At 42.7% G+C, this 7,520-nt stretch overlaps 1 long non-coding RNA gene across 4 annotated transcripts in view; it reads right to left on the minus strand.

The window, feature by feature from the left end:
* Positions 1-6,375, minus strand: part of LOC119617695 — a 31,933-nt gene extending 25,558 nt beyond the window's left edge. For all 4 annotated transcript variants that reach the window (XR_005234062.1, XR_005234059.1, XR_005234060.1 and 1 more), the window contains exon 1: positions 6,247-6,375. This is a non-coding gene — a long non-coding RNA (uncharacterized LOC119617695). The remainder of the gene's footprint in view (positions 1-6,246) is intronic.
* Between the last annotated feature and the right edge of the window lie 1,145 nt (positions 6,376-7,520).

Below are 7,520 nucleotides of genomic sequence, written 5' to 3' on the forward strand. Positions count from 1 at the left end.
GGAACAACATCAGACATCTCAGTCCAGAAATGTGCAGTTCTAGGCACAGCCAAGATACTGCGCAGAACCCTCAAGCTCCCAGGCCTCTGGTAGAGGACCCGAGCTCAGAGGATGAAACAAGACCACCCGCAGAGGGTGAGAAGGGAATTTTATATATATATAAATATTTTTTAACACTTAACCTTGGGCGGAACACTCCCCGCCTGGCATTACTAATGCCATTACTTTTTATCAGTCACTTCACTCTCTAAAAGTGTAACATCATCTGAGATGGGGTGCAAATAAGTCTTTGAGATGCCCTGAGATGATGCCCTCACTTCCACCTTCCTAACTCTTCTGTCGCTGCTTGGAAAAGTAGTCATGATGATGCCCATCGTGCATCGTGTGTTTGATTTTGCTTCAGCAACACGACATCTCCTGGCTGAAGATTGCGGTGTGTTCTGTGCCACTTGCGTCTTGATTGGAGGATATTAAGATATTTGTTTCTCCAGCGACGACAGAATTCATTGCAGAGTGCCTGCACTTGTTTCCATTGGCTTTTGAGCATATCTTTTCCACAAACTTCTCCTGGTGGAGAAGAAACGTGCTGCTTCTGGGTCAATATCATTGCAGGACATAGTAGGAATGGTGAGAAAGGATCTGTCGAGATAGGAACCAAAGGTCTTGCCTTGATATAGATGATACCTCAGCCATTAGGATACAAAGCACTTCATGTGTCAGACGGGTGTGTTTGTTCAGCAGGAGCATAGAATCCAGTATTCTGCGAGTTACCCCAATCATCCTTTCCCAGACACCGCCCATGTGGGAGGCATGTGGGGGATTGAACTCCCACGTGCATCCGTTGGCGTGAAGATAGTTGACAATGTTGAAAGGGTTCTTGTTTGATTGTGTCATGCCAAGCTCCACACTTGCTGCAATGAAGTTGGTGCCCCTGTCTGATTGCATTTGTCTCGCTGGGCCTCGTATTGCAAAGAATCTGCGTATTGCATTTATGCAGCTGCAAGCATCCATAGATTCAATGACTTCGATGTGTACACCTCTTGTGGTCATACACGTAAAAAGTATTGCCCACCTTTTGCTTTGTGCTGCTCCACCTCGTGTGTGTCGAGTGATCACTGACCAGGGGCCGAACACGTCCAACCCGACGTACGAAAATGGAGGGCAAGTGTTGAGTCTCTCAGGTGGAAGATCTGCCATTTTTTGAGTATGCAGTTTCCCCCTGAGTTTTCTGCACGTTACACAATGATGGATAATAGACGAGACTAGTCTTTTGCACCCTACAATCCACACTCCAGCTTGCCTAACTGCGCTTTCTGTGAACTGCCTTCCTTGATGTATGACCTTAGCATGATAGTGCAGGACGAGCAACTTTGACACGTGATGCTTGATTGGGAGGATGATCGGATTCTCGGATGTTGTGTCCAATGAAGCATGTTTGAGACGACCTCCAACTCTGATGAGGCCTTCATCCATATAGGGATCAAGAGTTACGATGATGCTTGAGCAGTGGACAGCTTGGCAGGCTTGAAGAGCCGCGTACTCGTCAGGAAAAGCATCCTTCTGAACAGACTGGAGAATGAGATTACTTGCAGCATCCAGCTCCCTTGGAGTATTCGGCTTTCTACATTCATGCCAACCCCTGCATGACGGGTTTGACGAGCTGCTTGATGAGTGAGAACGAGCTTGGTGAGTTAAGAAGGCAACGGCAGGTACCAGTGATTTTCAGTTTGAAAAGCGTTGGAAGTGTTCTGGTGTGAGTCCATTCTCCTTAACCTTCATAATAAAGGTGGCAACTTGTCGAATTTTAGCGTCCACTCCAGGTTCGATCAACTCAAATGACTCACGGGTCTCCGGTTCCGGCAGTTTGTAAAGGAAGTCTGGTCCTTTAAACCACATAGTGTCCATGAGATGGGACGCAGGTATTGACCTGGTTGCTAAATCGGCTGGGTTTTGCTCTGATGTGACATAATGCCACTGTTCAGGAGATGTAGACTAGCGTATTCTGTGAACTCGATTATGCATGTAGACATAAAAGCGCTTTGAACTGTTGCAAACATATCCAAGAAGCACTCTGCTGTCACAGTAGAATTTGATAGCATTTGGTTTGTGGTCGAGTTCTTCCAGAATGAGCTCTGCAATCTCCACTCCTAGAACTGCTCCACAGAGTTCCAGGCGAGGTATCGTAGGTTCTGGCTGTGATGAAAGCTTTGCTTTTCCAAGCACAAATCCAACTTCACATTGTCCTTCTGCATTGTCTGTTCTCAAGTATGCTACTGCTGCAATAGCCCAACTCGAAGCGTCACAAAAGACACAATTCAGTGTAGGTGGACTTGGAAAGTGAGGCTGGTACATAGCAGCATGGCACTCTGAGGCTGCTCAGATCTTGGAGGGATAGTTTCCATGTTTCCCATGTGTTCATTTTGTCATGAGGGAGAGGAGCATCCCAGTCTTCGACTCCATTTGACATTTCGCGTAGCAAAAGTCTGCCTTTTATCGTCACTGGAGATGCTAGTCCCAAGGGGTCGAAGATACTGTTAATCACTAAGAGAACCCCACGGCGGGTGTAGGGTTTGTCATTAACAGCTACCTTGAAGGTAAATGAGTCAGTGTTTATGTCCCAGAACATTCCTAGACTTCTCTGATCCGGTAGCGCATCATCACTGAGACTCAAGTCTCGGCCAGATCTTCCGTTTTGAAGGCTTGCACGACTGAGACACTGTTTGACGCGATTTTGTGGAGCTTGAGGTTGGACTCAGCCAAGGATTCACATGTTCGCTTGAGCAGATCGATGGCTGCCGATTCAGTGGGAAGCGAAATTAATCCATCATCCACGTAGAAGTGTCTCTCGACGAAGTGTCTTGTGTCTGTTCCAAACTTTGTCTCACCTTTCTGAATGGCTCTTCGTAGGCAATAGATGGCTACCGCCGGTGATGGGCTGTTACCAAAAACATGCACTCGCATACGGTACTCCTGCATCTCCTTTGACAAGTCGTTATCCTTATGCCACAAAAACCTTAAATAATCTCTGTGGTCTGGTGAGACTAGAAATCCATAAAACATTTGCTGGATGTCAGCAGTAACTGCAATGAGCTCTTTCCTGAACCGAATCAGCACACCAAGGAGGGTATTATTGAGATCTGGACCCGTTAGCAGTACTGAATTGAGTGACACACCACATTGCCCTGCACTAGAGTCAAAAAACCGCTTGTATCTGACCGGGCTTCTGGGGATGGTATACTCCTAAAATGGGCAGGTACCAGCATTCAGTGTTGCCATCGATGGGTGGAGCGATCTCTGCATGATTGTTCTTAAACAGCTTGTCCATAAACTCTGAGAACTGTTCTTTCATTTGAGGTTTATTAGTCAAATTTCGTCTCAGTGAATTGAGTCTAGACAGTTCTTGGCCTCTGTTGTTTGGGAGTGGCAAACGAGGGGACTTAAAAGGTAAAGGAGCGATCCAGTTGTTGTGTTCATCCTGGTGAACTTCCTCTTTCATTATTCTTAGGAACGTTTCATCCTCAAAGGACAGGGCGCGCTGGTTATCATTCTCTGTGCGCTCAAAACCTTTCTCTCCAAGCTTTTCTTCTACAGCATGAGGTTTTGGGCTATGTTTGACAAAGCTACTCTTGTGCTCCCCGCCGTGGCATGGTTTTTCTTTGACACTGATGTTGTTAGGACAAGGAGCGAAGAGAGACGGGCGTCCGTTGGAGAGTATGTGTGTTTTATAGACATTGACAGTTAGTTTGTGAGCGTTAGGGCATACTTCTCCCACAATTACCCACCCCAGGTCCAGGCACTGGGCAAAGGGAGCACTGGGGGGTCCATTTACTTGTTTTCTTGCTTTGTGGACTTGTATGATGTCTCTGCCAAGCAAAACTGCCATCTTGGCATTTGGATCATACTTAGGTATGAGAGGAGCGAGGTGTTTTAAGTGAGCGTGGGCCAGAGCGACTTCAGGAGTCGGTATTTCATCTCTATTAAATACTATCTCATCACATTCAATGAGAGGGGGAAGGTCCAGACATGGGCCTCCACCTACTGGCTCTATTTGGAATCCCACTGCTTTCCTGCCGAGCATCTGAGTTAGGCCAGCACACATTCTCATATGGTATGTCAGAGGACTTCCCTCAATTCCAAATACTTCAAAGAATTCAGGACGGGCCAACAAGCAATTACTTTGATCATCAAGGATTGCATACATCTTGACAGAGCGTTCTGGTCGGCCTTTAGGGAAAACTCAAACTAGACATACCTTAGAGCAGGGGTGGGCAATCCTGTTCCTTGAGGGCCGCAATCCTGCATGTTTTACTTGTTTCTCTACTCCAACACACCTGATTTGAATCAATGGGTGATTAACAGGCTTCTGCAGAACATGAAGAGGTAATTCAGCCACTGAATTAGGTGTGTTGGAGCAGGGAAACAAGGAAAATGTACAGGATTGCGGCCCTCGAGGTCCAGGATTTCCCACCCCTGCCTTAGAGCAAGAACGTGGGGGACAGCCTTCACCGCAGATCTTGGTGCAGCGTGACGTTACCTCAGCTGGTGCGCTATCTTGCGGCTGAGGCTCTGGTTGAGGAGTTTTGTAGCTAATTTGTTTAATTAGTGGTCTCTCATCTTTGTTGAAGAGTTGGTTGTTGCATGTCGCAAAACTTGGATTGTTTCTCGCTTTTGCCTCCTCTTGGATGAACTTCACAAAATATGAGAAGGGAGGAAATGTCACTTGATATTTTTGTTTGTATTTTGAACCTGCGTGAAGCCATTTATCTTGCAAACTTGGGGGCAGCTTTTCCACTATGGGCTTAACACCTCGTGGCGTGTCGAGGTAGGCGAGGCCTGGGAGAATAGCTTCATCTTTAGCAACCTGCAGCTCCAGGAGCATATCTCCTAGTTCCCTGAGTTTTGCATTGTCTCTATTCGTAAGGCGAGGGAAATTGTCTATTTTTTTTAAACAAAGCGTTTTCTACTACTTCTGGTGTAGCATAACATTCTTCTAGTCTATCCCACGACAGCTGGAGGGCAGCTTTGGGGTTGGTAGTATAGACCGCTCTGATTCTTTTGACGTGTTCTGAGGACTCTTTACCAAGCCACTTTACTAGGAGATCCAACTCCTGGCTATATGTGAGATCTATGTCTCCAGTCGCATTCAGAAATGATGACTGCCATGCTCGGAAATTTTCTGGGGTGTCGTCAAATTTAAAGAGCCCTGTTGTGATCAACTCTCTACGTGCAAGGAACTTAGCAAAGTCAGTCATAGGTGGGTAACCATTCTGGGGATCATGGTAACTGTTCGGCTTGACACAGTCTCTGGGTGTGTCGAAGGGTTTGGTGCTGCACGTACTCTATAGTTCGTTGCCTGATGACTTGTGGCGGGACTGCGCTCTTTACACTTTCTTCCTTGTCTTGTTCGGCAGCTGCAGCAGCTTCTAGCACCTCTGCTCTTGCTGTTGCAGCTGCAGCTTCCTTCTCTATTTCCAACATATTTAAGTCCAGTTCTAGATTTGCTTGTTGCTTTTTAATTTCTAATTGTTTTTTACTGTAGGAGGCCTTAGCATTCGTGGCTTCAGCAGATGCTCGTGCTAAGATGGCTGCTTCCATTACATTGGACTTTAAGGATGACTTGCAGGATGAGTGCTTAGAGCTAGAGTGTTTGGATCTGGAGCTAGCTTTGGTTGATGCTTTAGCTTCGGAGTCAGCCATTTCCTCTTTATAAGTGTTGTCCATCGCTGTGGCGTGAGTTTTTATCTTCCACCAACTGCTGATATGGCTTTTTCACTGTACTGTTATCACACTATGTGTTGGATACACTGTGTATGTTAACGCAGGTCAACAGCAAGCCAAACTCAATTTTCATTAGCCAGGAAACTGAGTGTCTTGCTCCTTTATTATGGTCCTCTTGACAGCTTACAACTCTTACAATTGTTGTTTAAAAGCTCAATGAAAGGGGTTGAGTGAAAACTACAAAATAAGCAGAAAAATAAAACATGCATCAGCTCTTTGTTATGTAAAGTAAGCAACAAATAAAATGTCAGTAGCAGAAAACATGCACAAGAGTCAACCTTAGCTGTTGCTAATAATAAACGGCAGTTTTAGCGATCTTTTCATATGCTAATTAGATCGTTAGCATTACCGCAACGCAAGACAAGCTCCCGGGATAAGACTACTTCCTGATACAAACACATTCACAGAACGATCTCCGTATCGGCTCTAATAAAACACAATGCTAAACATAACATAGAATAAACTTACAGCCGTTGCTTTCGAAGGTGTAAATAAAGATTTAAGCCACAGGAGGCAAAGTTTGCACACGGATAAGCAGGCTTTGTCCATAAAAATATCTTCACAACTTACTACTGCTTCTTCTACCCAAAATGCATTGCACCCGAAAGATTCACCTTCAAAATAAAATACAAAGAAACCAACACTGGCTGTATAGAAGTTTTCTTAACCAAATGACCATCTTTTAACATGAATTATTACAGATTAATTATTATATATATATATATATATATATATATATATATATATATATATATATATATATATATATATATATATATATATATATATATTAACACTTAACCTTGGGCGGAACATTGCCTTCATATCACTTTTAGTTTTGTCTAATAAATCACTGTAATATTCTTTCTTATGCTTTCTTATAATCCATACCAGCTTGTTTTGATACTTCTTATATTTCTCTTCTGATTCTTTTGTTCTTAATTTCAGGAAGCATGAATACAAGTGATTCTTTTTTTTACAAGCATTTCTCAATCATTTTGTCATCCATGGTTTGTCGACAATATTTGCCTTTGTGTAATTGTTTTGCACACAATTCTTTTCGTACAAAGCTCCTAAGATATTCATGAAAACATCATATCCTTTGTTTACATCATCAACATACACATCCTTCCAGTTTTGTTTTCCCAAATCATTCTTTAATTTATCCAAAGCCTTTTTTGATGTATTTATTATTTTTTTCTTGATTGTAACTTCTTTTGTATTATATTGAATATTTTTATAAATCATGAAAACTGGTAAGTGATCACTTACATTGATTGTTAAAATACCACCTATCACTTCTCCATCTGTTATATTTATAAAAATGTTATCAATTATTGTAGCACTATGAGTTGTGATTCTGGTAGGTTTCGATATCAGGGGATAAAGATTTAAACTGTATATTGAATTTATAAATGTACCAATATAATTTTAATCTGTTTTATTTCCCAGGTCAATATTAAAGTCACCACATAAAATAACTGTTTTGTTACAACTCCCCATAAAAACGTTCATGAATTTATTGGTGAATAGCTCTATGTTTGATTCTGGTGATCGATATGCACAAATATTGTTTTTTGAGTTCTTATTTATTATTTTAATTGTTATTATTTCACATAATATTATGCATGGTCATAAACATTTTATTAATTATTTTACATTTTATTTCCTTATTAACAAGTCGAGTGACTCGACCACCCATTTTCTTGCCTCTGTTCTTGTAATATAATTCATATCCCTCA

The sequence above is a fragment of the Kryptolebias marmoratus genome, linkage group LG14 (genome assembly GCF_001649575.2).
Source record: "Kryptolebias marmoratus isolate JLee-2015 linkage group LG14, ASM164957v2, whole genome shotgun sequence".
NCBI lineage: Eukaryota > Metazoa > Chordata > Actinopteri > Cyprinodontiformes > Rivulidae > Kryptolebias > Kryptolebias marmoratus.